Genomic DNA, 14,451 nt, shown 5'->3' with positions numbered 1-14,451 from the left:
AAAATTCATTCTGTCCACTGTAAACTCAACAACTCCTGCACATGACCTAAAATAAAGAAGCCAATGGGGACACGGGTAAACCTATGGCTGATTCATCTTGATGTTTGGTAGAAATCAATGCAATCAGTTCAGTTCAGTTGCTCACTCATGTCTGACTCTGCAACTCCATGGACTGCAGCACCCAGGGCTCCCTGTCCATCACCAACTCCCGGAGCTTGCTCAAACTCATGTCCATCGAGTCGGTGATGCCATCCAATCATCTCATCCTCTGTTGTGCCCTTCTCCTGCTTTCAGTCCCTCCCAGCATCAGGGTCTTTTCCAATGAGTCAGTTCTTCACATCAGGTGGCCAAAGTATTGGAGTTTCAGCTTCAGCATCAGTCTTTCCAATAAATATTCAGGACTGATTTTCTTTAGGATGGACTGGCTGGATCTCCTTGCAGTCCAAGGGACACTCAAGAGTCTTCTCCAACACCACAGTTCAAAAGCATCAATTCTTTGGCACTCAGCCTTCTTTTATGGTTCAGCTCGTATATCCGTATACATGACCACCGGAAAAACCATAGTTTTGACTAGATGGACCTTATGCTATGAACCTTTGGCTACGGACCTTTGGCTAAAACCTATGACTGATTCATCTTGATGTTTGGCAGAAATCAACACAATACTGTAAAGCAATTATCCTTCAATTAAAAATATATAAATTAAATGTTTTTAAAGGAAAAAACAGAAAAGTAAAATGAATATTTTTATCTTATTAAATATATTAATTTTTATTAAACATCTCATTTTGGCAAAACGTTTTTTAAAAAGAAGTCAGAGATTAGATTGATAAGAAAAGTGTATTTCCTGCTCATCTTTAAGAGGAATTTTTCATGGTCAAGATTCAAATATTCTGCTAAGAACTGGAAGAAGTGAAGCTTCCATATTCTCTTTATCTACAGAAATGTAATCCTCTAGTACTGCAAAATGAGCTTTAAATTGCTTCTAAAGGTTAAATTAGGGGCTTCCCTGGTGGCTCAGTGGCAAAGAATCCGCCTGCCAATGCAGGAGACACCAGTTCAATCCCTGATCTGGGAAGATCCCATGTGCCATAGAGCAACGAAGCCCATGCACCGCAACTACTGAGCTGGTGCTCTAGAAGCCGAGAAGCTGCAAATGCTTAAGCTAGCACACCCTAGAGCTTATGCTCTGCAACAAGAGAAGCCACTGCAATGAGAGGCCTGCTCGTTGCAACTAGAGAGTAGACCCCCTGCTCGCCGCAACTAGAAAAAAGCCCGTGTGCAGCAATGGAGACCCAGCACAGCCAAAAATATATGTAAAAACATTAAAAATAAAAGTTAAATTTTAAGAAAAATATTTTTAAATTAATCTTATGAAAAAATTTTAAGGAAAATTTGAAAGCATTAGTAGGGTTTTTTCTTTTCCAACTAGGAGTCATTTACATCCTCTCTAGGACCACTGTCCCAGAGGGAGAATGTTTAGCAGATTTATAATGAAATACTGAGGAAGAGGAACCAGCCAATAGGCTGCCTAGAACACTAGGCTTCTCCTCCCTAAAGCTAAGACTTTGAAGGTTGCAAAGCTGAAGAGGAAAGCTGGCAGGAGGGATCATGAGAAACATCAAATCAGAAAACAGGCCTTTGGACGCAAGCTGCAAGAGAGGCCACGCAGGTCATGAAACCCTACACTCAGCCCAGGTTTGGTCTGCCTGCAACAACCCCTTCTGATGGCATCGCCATCTTTCTGGTTTCTCAGGTCAAGATCTTGGAGTCAGTTTGCACTTTCTTCAAAAATACGTCCCAAATCCTATGGTTCCTTATGACTCCACTCCTATTCACGCCTCCTACAGTAAGGATCCTCCACACCTTTGAAAATATCACTTCTTTGCTGCAAATTCACCAATGGCTTCTCATTTCACATATAAAACTAAAGCCTATTAAACAGCCTACAAAGGTCTGTGTGATCTACTCCCAATTCAGACCTTTGCACTAGATGTGAGACTCTTCCTGGAACATGCTGCCCCCAGATTTCCACTTGGCTAACTCTTTAACCTCTAAGTCTTTGCTCAGACATTCACCTTCTCAACTGATCTACCCTGACCACCCTATTCAAAACTGCATTGTGCTCCAGTGGGTTAGAACTTAGTGGTGAGATGCTGAATTCTGAATTGACAAACTGCGGAAGTTAGAAAAACCATCCTTTCAGAATGATTTCACTTTTAAAATAGATAATCAAAAGTGAAGGCCACAAGACAGTAAAGACTCTTAAGTCATGTTGATGCCATCCAAACTAAGAGAAGAAATTTAAGAAAAAAGAATACTTGTATATTTATTAATCAAATTTCTGTATATAGTTTATTATTAAACATAAATTTAAGATGTATTCAAATCATGTGGTTAATTTGCAATGTACTATCAGATTTTTTTAATCTTATAGACATTTTCCTTAGCTTCTCGATCAACTAATATTTATTTATTGATTCCAGATTCATCTCATTATTTTTCTCTTTCCCTGTTTTATACAATTTGGACTTCATTTTCTTCTTTAGTTTCTCTAGTTTTACTTTGCTAATGAATTTTTACTGTTTTACATATTTTTGTACTCTATATGCCATAGCATATCATTCTGTTTCAATGGGCTTAACTATTTGGCCAATTAGATTCTTCTCTACTTTTCTCAACTTTTTGGTGCCTATATGTTGTGCCTTTTTTCTTCTTCTTTGGCTATTTTTTTGTTTGTTTTTTGATGTGGATCATTTTTTCTCATACCTCAGTTAGTAGAGAATCCACCAGCAATGTGGGAGACTTCAGTTTAATCCCTGGGTTGGGAAGATCCCCTGGAAAAGGGAAAGGCTACCCACTCCAGTATTCTGGCCTGGAAAATTCCATGGACTGTATAGTCCGTGGGGTCGCAAAGAGTCAGACGCGACTGAGCAACTTTCACTTTCATTTTTAAAATCTTTATTGAATGTGTTACAATATTGCTTCTATTGTTTATGTTCCTTCCCCCTCCACCCCACCACCTCCAACCATGTGGGAATCTTAGTTCCCCAACCAGGGACTGAAATCACACCACCTGCATTGGAAGGTGAAGTCTTAACCACTGGACCACCAGGGAAGCCCCTGGTTTGGGGGGTTTTTCGGCATCTTTTTTTTTTTTTTTTTTTTTTGCTTTTCTTGACTGTACTTTTTTGTGATAGCTACTCTTTTACATTGAGCTTTTCAGAATCAGCTCCATATAATTTGGAGATCAATTCTGGTGGTTTTTCTCCTTTTATTTTGAAACTTGAAATTTTTCACTGAAATTTCTCTTCTACTTTTTATTTATATTTGATCATTCAAACATATAAATAAATATTTGTTCCTTTCCAGTCTGTATATTTTTGAAATCTCTTCTTGCTTTATTCCTCTGATTAAAACTCCTAGTACTATGGCAAATGAGAGTGGACATTTTTGCCTCATTTTTTATTTTAGGGCAAAAGTATTCAGTCTTTTGTCATTAATTATGATGGTGGCTAAAGGCTTTTTGTAAATCAAGGGGAAGTTTCCCTCCATTCTTTGTTTTCTGAGACTTTTTTTATCATGAATGGATATGGGATTTTGTGATACGCTTTTTCTGCACCAATTGACAGGATAATATGATTTTTCTTCTTTGGACAGTTGATATGGTAGATTACATTGACTGACTTTTCAAGATATAAATTGCAGTATGATAATCCACACATTTAAACATATAAGTTCATGGTTTTTAGTACAATCACAAGGTTTTTGAACCATCACCACTAATCTCAGAATATTTTAATTACTCCAAAAATAGACTCCTCAACAGTCACTCCCTTTCTCTTTCTCTAGTGCCTGGTAGCCACTAATCTGCTTTCTGATTTTTATGTATTTGCCTATCCTGAGTATTTATATAAATAGATCTATACAATATGTGGCCTTTTGCAACTGACTTCTTGAACTTGGCCCAATGTTTATAAGGTTCATGTGCGTCATAGCATATCTCAGTACTTCATTCTTTTTCATGGCTGGATACTATTCCATTGTATGAATATACCACACTCTGTCCACCCATCAGTTGAGAATGTTTGGGTTGTTTCTGCTCTTTGGCCATTATGAATAATGCTGCAACAAACATTCCTGTACACATTTTTTTTTATATTTTATTCTCTTTGTGCTTTACAAGTTTTTGTGTGAACATATGTTTGCTGTTGTTCAGTCGCTAAGCCATGTCCGACTCTTATACAACTCCATGGACTGTAGCCAGCCAGGCTCCTCTGTCCACAGGATTTCCCTGGCAAGAACACTGGAGTAGGTAGCCATTTCCTCCTTCAAGGGATCCTCCTGACCCAAGGATTGAACCCAAGTCTCCTGCACTGACAGCCTGATTTTTTACCACTGAGCCACCCTTACTACTCCATTAAATATTGAAACAGCCATAAATACATGAAAGAAATGCCACTTGGTGCTGGTATATTATTCTTCTTATGTGTTGTTGTTAAATTTTATTTGATAATACTTTGTTGAGACTTTTGTGTCCTTGTTCATGAGAGATTTTGTCAGTAGCTTTGTTTTCTTTGCATTGTCTTTGGTTTTAGCATCTCTACTGACCTCATAAATGATTGCAAAGTATTCCCTCCCCTTCTGTTTTCTAGATGATATTGTGTAACATGGTCTTATATTCCTCTTCAAGTATTTAGCAGGATTTTCCGGTGAAACCATTAGGTTTGGGAAATTTCCTGAAAGGAGCTTTTCCTTTCCTTTTCAAGAGTTCAGTTACCTTAATTGTCTTGGTTGCATTTTGATAGTTGGTGGATTTTGAGGAACTGGCCCACTTCTTCCAAGTTGTCAAATTTTTAAATATAAAATTATTTTCAGTATTCTCCTTTATCCTGTTGGTGGTTGCAGAATCTATAGTGCTATTGTCTGTTTCATTAATGATATTGTTGATTTGTGTTTTCTCTCAGATTTGTCATTCTTACCAAAGATTTATCAGTTTTATTGAATTTGGGGCAAGAATCCAGTTTTTGCATTGATTTTTCTGTTTTCCTATTTTCAATGTAATTGATTCCAGCTATGCACTAGTTCCTTCTTTCTGCCTTTCGGTTTATTTTGTTCTTTTTTTTAGATAAGAATTTAAATTACTGATTCTAGATCTTTTTCTTTTCTAATACAACCATTTGGTGCCATACATTATCCTCTCATCTCTGCTTTGGCTGTGTCCCACGAATTTTGGTATGTTTTCTTTTCATTTTCCTCCAGTTCAATGCACTTTTAGAAGTGTATAATTTCTAGGTATTTTGATATTATTTTGTTTTCTTTGTTGTTGATTTCTAGTTTGATTCTCTTATTGTCAGAGAGCATGCTATATATGATTTCATTTCTTTTAAATCTCCTGAAATTAGTTTTACAGACTAGGATATAGTCTATGTTGTATAGGCACTTGAAAGCAATGCATATCATACTGTTGTATGCAGCAATCTACAAATATTAATTAGATTCTGTTGGCTGGTGGTAATACTCAGTCCTTCTATATTTTTGATAATTTTGTCTAATAGCACTATCAATTGCTGGAAAGGGAAGACCCCAATTACAGTTGTAAATTTGTCTATTTCTCCTTTTAGCCTGATCAGTTTTTCTGTTTTTGTTGATTCATTTGTTTTCCATATACTTTTAAGCTCTGTTATTTAGTACATATACATTTAGGATTGCTATGTCATCTTTGTGGATTGACAATAAATATTATCAGGCTCTAGGCTACAAAGTGGCTTCCCAGGTGGTCCTAGTGGTAAAGAACTTGCCTCCCAATGCAGGAGACATAAAAGACTCAAATTTGATCCCTGGGTGGGGAAGATTCCCTGGAGGAGGGCATGGTAACCCACTCCAGTATTCCTGCCTAGAGAATCCCATGGACAGAGGAGTCTGGCAGGCTACAGTCCATAGGGTCGCAAAGAGTTGAACACAACTGAAGTGACTTAGCGCACACACACAAAGGCTACAAAGTGGGATAGCCCCAGGCAGTTTGTGATCAGAGCAAATGAATAGCTCAAATTAAGTACCATAAATGTACAAAACATTTATGTTTTTGTGCATTTTTTGCTTTAATAGATTTTATTGTTTAAAATCAGTTTTAGGATCACAGCAAAACTGAGCAGAAAGTACAAAGAGTTCCGTGCATGCCCTGGCTTCACAGAGCATAACCTCCCCCACTATCAACAGTCTGCACCAGAAGGACATTTGTTACAATCTGCAGCCTGCATTGACACATGGTCATCACCCAAAGCCAGTGGTTTTCTCTTGGGACTGTATCTTCTATGCATCTTGACAAATGTATTATGACATGTATCTACCATTGTGATCACATACAGAATAGTTTCACTGCCTTAAAAATCCTCTGTGCCCCACATATTTATCCTTTTCCCCTCTTAACCCCTTAATCACTGATCATTTTACTTTTTCCTTACAAACCACAGGGGTTTTTTCTGATTTTTTTAAATTAGAGAATAATCACTTTACAATGTTATGTTGATTTCTGCCGTACAACATCACGAATCAGTCATAAGTATACACATATCCCCTCCCTCTTGAGCCTCCCTCCCACACCATCCCACCCCTCTAGGTTGTCACAGAGCACCAGGTTGAGCTCCATGGTATACAGCAAACCACAGGTTTTCAACCCAGTGTTGGTTTTTAATTTTTGTCTCATATTGGACTATAGTTGATCATCAATGATGCGTTAGCTACAGGAGTACAGCAAAGTGATTCAGTTATACCCATACAAGTATTTATTCTTTTTCAAATCCTTTTCCCATTTAGGTTATTATAGAATATTGAGCTGAGTTCCCTGTTAACCTAGCATTTTATATAAGTTAAGATAGGTTAACCAGTGTAACAAATGTACACAAAAATGTATAATACCGCAAACTCAATAAAAATTTTTTTTTTATTTCACACAAAGTTTAAAACACCAAATCAGATTGCAGGGCATCTTTCCCCCCATGTGGTGATGTACCTTTTGTCTTGTGACTCTGCCATTTTTAACATGTGGTCATCATGCTCATCTATATCACAGATGGGAAGAGGATGTGGAAGATACTGAGTGAGGGATTCTTCAGGGCTAGGTCTGCAATTGTCACACCCTATGTAAAACTGAGTCTATGGCTGCCCCAGTTTGCAATAGCAGCCAGGAAATGTAGTCCGGCTGTGTGCTCAGGAAGAAGAGGAAGTGGGTTAGTGAATAGCTAGCTAGTCTGAGTCACAGGTCTATGCAACCCCAAAAGATCCATGGATAGACTGTAAAGGGAGTTACTTAAGCATTCCGAAGATATAAGCAAAACGTCACCTTCATGTGCATTTTCCAGGGGAGAGGGAGGGAAGTACTACCCTGGATTGTAGTGATTAGGAAAATATGTCAAAAGAAGTCAACATTTTAAGCTGAGGCCTTAAAACAGGTAGAGATGGGGAGAGTAGAGATAAAAGGTGAAAGCAATCAGGGCAGAAAAAATAGCACAAGCAAAGGTCCAAAGATGGGAGACCACACAGAGTCTTTGAAAAACGGTCAAAAGCTCAAAGTAGCTAAAGTACTGAGTTTATTTGGAAGATATTCTTCCAAATAAACTTACTTCCAAATACTTACTATTTCAATTAGTAAGTACATACTGGCCTCTCTTATGCACCAGGGATGATGTAGGTACTGGCTTTATTAGGATGAAAATGGAAAAGAGACAATTAAGCAAGGTATGCAGAGTGTGGCTAGGGACATGCAGGATGCAATTGGTGCCTATTGCAAGGCCACCGAATCTTACCTAGATGGTTAAGGAGGACATCGTAAAGGAAGTGATACATAAGCTGAGCTCTGAAAGACAAGTAGGAGTTAGCTAAGCTGAGAGTGGGCAGAAGAGAGCCATACTCAAGGCCCTGAGGCAAAATAAGAGTATGTATACAGAATACATGAATGGCTCCTCGAATGCCTCTATGGATGAGGCCAAGAACGCAAGAGGAAGAATAGCAGGAAATGAGGCTAAAGAGTTAAACAGGGCCCAGATGCAGAAAATTTTCTAAGTGATGTTAAGAAACTGGTGTGTTAATCCTAAGGACAACAACAGAGAAGGGGGTGGAGTAAACTTGCATTAAAATCATTCCAGCTGCAGCATGAAAGATATGTTGGAGGAAAGCAAGGATGGCTGTAAGGATATTGTTTGGGGGACTATTGCAATAGTTCATGGTTTAAATGATAGTGGCCTAGACCATGGTAATAGTGGTAAAGATGGAGAAAGATAGATGTATTTGAGAGTTGAGAGGTATGAATCACAAGATCTGGCCTGACTGGCTATGGAGGTTGAAAGAGAAGTCAAGAATGGCCACCAGGCTCAGGGCCAGAAGAAATGAGTAGATGAGTTGTACTATCCAAAATGAAGCTAAAAAGCATTTTAACTGAGGTTTCAGTTTGGAAAGTTGAGTTGAATTCTAATTGCCAACTGGAAACATATCTAAAACACTGGATTTCTAGGTCTGATGCTCAATGGAGAGATCAGGAGTGACAAGAAGTCTGGAATTTGTCAATAAGGTGGCAGAAATCTTAGGAAAGGATAAGATGTTTAGGTGGAGAGTATGGTGTAAGCAGAAAGCCAGCCCAAGACAAATCCTCGATAAATACCTCAAGAGAGATTGGGACACTAAGCCTGTGAAGGCTGAAGCAGGAATATGGAGCAGGAAGGAAGGCAGCAGGCAGGCGAAGGAAGGCAGAAGGCAGGCAAAGGAAGACAGTGCTTTGAGGAACAGTCATTGGTGTCCAATCCTGACTTGGAAAGGTGAAGCAAAATAAGGACAACAAGTGCTCATTGGGTACATGACAATATGAGGATAATTTCAATGAAGCAGCAAGAGGCCACAAGCACTCTGCATTGTGCAGTAAAGGAGAGCAGGCAGCTACTGGAGAAGTTGATTTGGAGGAGAGAACCAAGTGGTCACAAGAGGCAGATGCAATATCAAGGAAGAGTTTCCTTGATATAGGAGAGATTTGAGTGCATTTATATAACAATTTGAAGCACTTAGAAGAATGTCCCAGCATGTGGAAGGCCTAGGAATTTCAAGTAGGAAACTTTATTCCCAAATAGTTGGAAGCTATTGAAGCAGGAGAAAGACATGTTCATTGAGTAAGATTTACCATGGACCTGAGTATTCCTGTTCCCAGGGGACATCCTCAGTTCAGTTCAGTTCAGTCGCTCAGTCATGTCCGACTCTTTGTGACCCCATGGACTGTAGCACACCAGGCTTCCCTGTCCATCAGCAACTCCCGGAGCTTGCTCAAACTCATGCTCATCGAGTCAGCAATGCCATCCAACTATCCTCTGTCATCCCCTTCTCCTTTTGCCTTCAATCTGTCCCAGCATCAGGGTCTTTTCAAATGAGTCAATTCTTCTCATCAAGTGGCCAAAGTATTGGAACTTCAGCTTCAGCATCAGTCCTTCCAATGAATATTCAGGGCTGATTTCCCTTAGGATGGGCTGGTTTCATCTCCTTGCTGTCCAAGGGACTCTCAAGAGTCTTCTCCAACACTGCAGTTCAAAAGCATCAATTCTCTGGCGCTCAGCTTCCTTTATGGTCCAACTCTCACACCCATATACATGACTACTGGAAAAACCATAGCTTTGACTAGATGGACCTTTGTTAGTAAAGTCATGTCTCTGCTTTTTAATCATGCTGTCTAGATTTGCCATAGCTTTTCTTCCAAGGAGCAAGCGTCTTTAAATTTCGTGGCTGCAATCACCAACTTCAGTGATTTTGGAGCTCAAGAAAATAAAGTCTGTCACTGTTTCCATTGTTTTCCCACCTATTTGCCATGAAGTGATGGGACCAGATGCCATGATCTGAGTTATTTGAATGTTGAATTTTAAGTCAGCTTTTTCACTCTCCTCTTTCACTTTCATGAAGAGGCTCTTTAGGGGACATTCTACCCTAAAGAAACTCATTCTGATTAAAACAAAGCAGATGTTTCTTTGGGGGTTCTAGGTGACAGTGTCAGCCAAGTCTTTCACCACACTTCTGTGGTTGTTTTTACAACATGGCTTCAAAGTTATTATCTAAATTTCTCCTTACTAGGACAAACATCTTTGTGGAGGTCTGTTTAGTTTGCAGTTGTTCCAACCTTAACATCCTTACAATCAGGTTTTAGCAGTCAGCCTGCTAGCTGATAAAATGTAGCCATTTCTGTACTTTCTTTTAGTCCCGGGATCTTTAAAGCAATCCCTTTGTCCCAGTGTGTGAACCTATGTCCTAAACAACAGACAATGAAAGGGAAAACTAAATCAGGTACAAATTAATGCTGTGTGGTTGTGGAAGGGTGGAGAGGAACAGCGTGTTAAGTGGATTTAAATGAAAGAAACTTAGTCATGTATTTAGAGCAAAACCAAATCTTAAATTTGCTTCATAAACAAAATTTAATACAAGACAATACATTTAGACCCAAATGGGAAGGTCTCTGAACTTCAATAATTCCTACTTTGCTCATAAATCACAATATTGATCAAATATAAAGTAATGCATGAATGTATACATTTGTGTATAGGAACTTAGGAAACCTCATTTATTACATGAGACTGAAGCAGGAAGCAATTTTTATGTTAAAAACACATAAATTAAACCACTTAGCATTTTTAAAAAAATCTTAGCTGAGTGGATCTTATCTACAACTCCGCCCTCTTGAAAGAAAGCTATATGAGGAACTCACTTTTGCTACAGCTTTTGCTTGGAGTTCTTGGGAAGTGAATGTAGGGCCAAGGGGTGAGCAATAAATGACAAGTCATGAAAAGAGGTAGGGAAAGGAACTTCTGAGTTTCATTTGTAATTCTGCTATGCATTTCCTCCTGACAAAAATATCCTGGGAGTAGCCACTATGAGTTTTAGTTTCTCCCTTGAAATGAGATTTGCTCTGCTAGAAAAATCTATCCTTCAAATAGTGTTTATTGCTTATACAGAAATATCAGACAGCAAACATAGTTGCATAGTCTATAAGTAAATGTCTAGTTACACAAGCTATTCACTGGTAAATTTTTTAAAAATATATTCAGTACCTTCATTAAGATGCCACAAAATATTATGTCCTTGGGATATATCACCCAAAGGGTATAAACACAGTAAATCCATGAAAATAGTACCTAATTGGGAAGGTGTGTGCATGGCTAAGTCGCTTCAGTTGTGTCAGACTCTTTGTGACCCTGTGGACTGTGGTCCACCAGGCTCCTCTGTCCAAGAAATTCTCCAGGCAAGAATACTAGAGTGGGTTGCCATTTCCGTCTCCAAATTGGGAAGGTAGGGGAGAAAAAGATCACTTTTCAGTAAATAGCAAGATTTTCTACTGTAAACCTCAAACTCACACCCCGGATCAGTATGCTCAACTCTGTGTAGTTTTAAAAAAAGCATGTCCAGGTTCCCACTCTAGATGCACTTAATAACAAAATCCAAGACTTTCCTCTTCCTGCTCTTCATTTGCCATTTTTAAAAGCCCTTCTTGACTTTGTTATATAACCAAGACTGAGAGGCCACTTTGCCAAGCAGAGGCCACTGCTATAAATGAGTTGTCAGAGAGGCAACTTTATAGGGTTATAGAAGGACAGTGGAGTAACAGAAAAGGTTGGTGCTAGATAAAATGCTCTATGTCTATGACTGGAAGTGTCAACCTGAAAAATAGTCACAACCTAAAAGTTGGGAGTTATATTTTATTCAGTGGGAAATTTTAGGGCTTCAAGCCTAGGAGACAGGTCATCTCAAGCGACCCTGAGAGAACTGCTCCAGGGAGGCGGGAGAGGGCCAGGGAGGAGTCAGCTTATATAGAAGTTTGCAACGAAGGGCAGGTAGTCTGAACATCAAAAGTATTTTTGTGAATTAAAGAAAACCAGATACCTCAAGTTAAGGAATTTAGCACTTTTCTATGTATAGGAAAATGCAAGAGTCTGGGCTCACTGAAATCATTCCATTCATGCATCTTACCTATCTGGAGCTAGTATCCTGAGCTCTTCCTCAGTGCTCACCATAGGGAGTGGTTGCAGCCTAACAGTTGCCAGATGGCAGGTATTGTTCTGCTTCCTGCTTGCCCTGGAGAGCTGGAATTGCTGATGCGGAAGAGAGAAATAGATTTAAGGGACTAGATCTGATAGATAGAGTGCCTGATGAACTATGGACTGAGGTTCGTGACATTGTACAGGAGACAGGGATCAAGACCATCCCCATGGAAAAGAAATGCAAAAAAGCAAAATGGCTGTCTGGGGAGGCCTTACAAATAGCTGTGAAAAGAAGAGAGGCGAAAAGCAAAGGAGAAAAGGAAAGATATACCCACTTGAATAAAGAGTTCCAAAGAATAGCAAGGAGAGATAAGAAAGCCTTCCTCAGTGATCAACGCAAAGAAATAGAGGAAAACAACACAACAGGAAAGACTAGAGATGTCTTCAAGAAAATTAGAGATACCAAGGGAACATTTCATGCAAAGATGGGCTCAATAAAGGACAGAAATGGTATGGACCTAACAGAAGCAGAAGACATTAAGAAGAGGTGGCAAGAATACACAGAAGAACTGTACAAAAAAGATCTTCACGACCAAGATAATCACGATGGTGTGATCACTCACCTAGAGCCAGACATCCTGGAATGTGAAGGCAAGTGGGCCTTTAGAAAGCATCACTACTAACAAAGCTAGTGGAGGTGATGGAATTCCGATGGAGCTATTTCAAATCCTGGAAAATGAAGCTGTGAAAGTGCTGCACTCAATATGCCAGCAAATTTGGAAAACTCAGCAGTGGCCACAGGCCTGGAAAAGGTCAGTTTTCATTCCAATCCCAAAGAAAGGCAATGCCAAAGAATGCTCAAACTACCACACAATTGCACTCATCTCACACGCTAGTAAAGTAATGCTCAAAATTCTCCAAGCCAGGCTTCAGCAATATGTGAACCGTGAACTCCCTGATGTTCAAACTGGTTTTAGAAAAGGCAGAGGAACCAGAAATCAAATTGCCAACATCCGCTGAATCATCGAAAAGCAAGAGAGTTCCAGAAAAACATCTATTTCTGCTTTATTGACTATGCCAAAGCCTTTGACTGTGTGGATCACAATAACTGTGGAAAATTCTGAAAGAGATGGGAATACCAGACCACTTGACCTGCCTCTTGAGAAACCTATATGCAGGTCAGGAAGCAACAGTTAGAACTGGACATGGAACAACAGACTGGTTCCAAGGAGTACGTCAAGGCTGTCTATTGTCACCCTGCTTATTTAACTTATATGCAGAGTACATCATGAGAAACGCTGGGCTGGAAGAAGCACAAGCTGGAATCAAGATTGCCGGGAGAAATATCAATCACCTCAGATATGCAGATGACACCACCCTTCTGGCAGAAAGGGAAGAGGAACTCAAAAGCCTCTTGATGAAAGTAAAAGAGGAGAGTGAAAAAGTTGGCTTTAAGCTCTACATTCAGAAAACGAAGATCATGGCATCTGGTCCCATCACTTCATGGGAAATAGATAGGGAAACAGTGGAAACAGCGTCAGACTTTATTTTGGGGGGCTTCAAAATCACTGCAGTTGGTGACTGCGGCCATGAAATTAAAAGACGCTTACTCCTTGGAAGGAAAGTTATGACCAACCTAGATAGTATATTCAAAAAGCAGAGACATTACTTTGCCGACGAAGGTCCGTCTAGTCAAGGCTATGGTTTTTCCAGTGGTCATGTATGGATGTGAGAGTTGGACTGTGAAGAAGGCTGAGTGCCAAAGAATTGATACTTTTGAACTGTGGTGTTGGAGAAGACTCTTGAGAGTCTCATGGACTGCAAGGAGATCCAACCAGTCCATCCTAAAGATCAGTCCTGGGTGTTCTTTGGAAGGAATGATGCTAAAGCTGAAACTCCAGTACTTTGGCCACCTCATGCGAAGAGTTGACTCACTGGAAAAGAGTCTGATGCTGGGAGGGTTTGGGGACAGGAGGAGAAAGGGACGACAGAGGGTGAGATGGCCGAATGGCATTGCAGACTCAATGGACGCAATGGACGTGAGTCTGAGTGAACTCCGGGAGATGGTGATGGACAGGGAGGCCTGGCGAGCTGCAATTCATGGGGTCGCAAAGAGTAGGACACGACTGAGCGACTGAACTGAACTGAACTGATGACACCCTGGCTTATTGATATGGCAGGAAATACTCAATTTCTCAGAGGGGTGGATAAATTTAAGTAGAATTGTTGCACGGCTACAAGGGCATGAAATAGAGCAAGGGAAGACATACCTTAGCCTTCTGTTAGAGTGTATCTGTAGCACCTCAGGCAATTTAGAAAATTAGGCACTCATATTCAAGTTCATCATAAGAAACAAGTTTCAGGGAGCAAGATATAATAAATTCAAATTAGGGTATCAATTTATAACTCAGAATTCAAGAAGTCTAACACTACTATTTTGTCCTTGAAATAT

The sequence above is a fragment of the Budorcas taxicolor genome, chromosome 22 (assembly GCF_023091745.1).
Source record: "Budorcas taxicolor isolate Tak-1 chromosome 22, Takin1.1, whole genome shotgun sequence".
In the NCBI taxonomy this organism is placed as follows: domain Eukaryota; kingdom Metazoa; phylum Chordata; class Mammalia; order Artiodactyla; family Bovidae; genus Budorcas; species Budorcas taxicolor.
The sequence above is the reverse complement of the archived record's forward strand: the minus strand, read 5'-3'. Positions refer to the sequence as shown.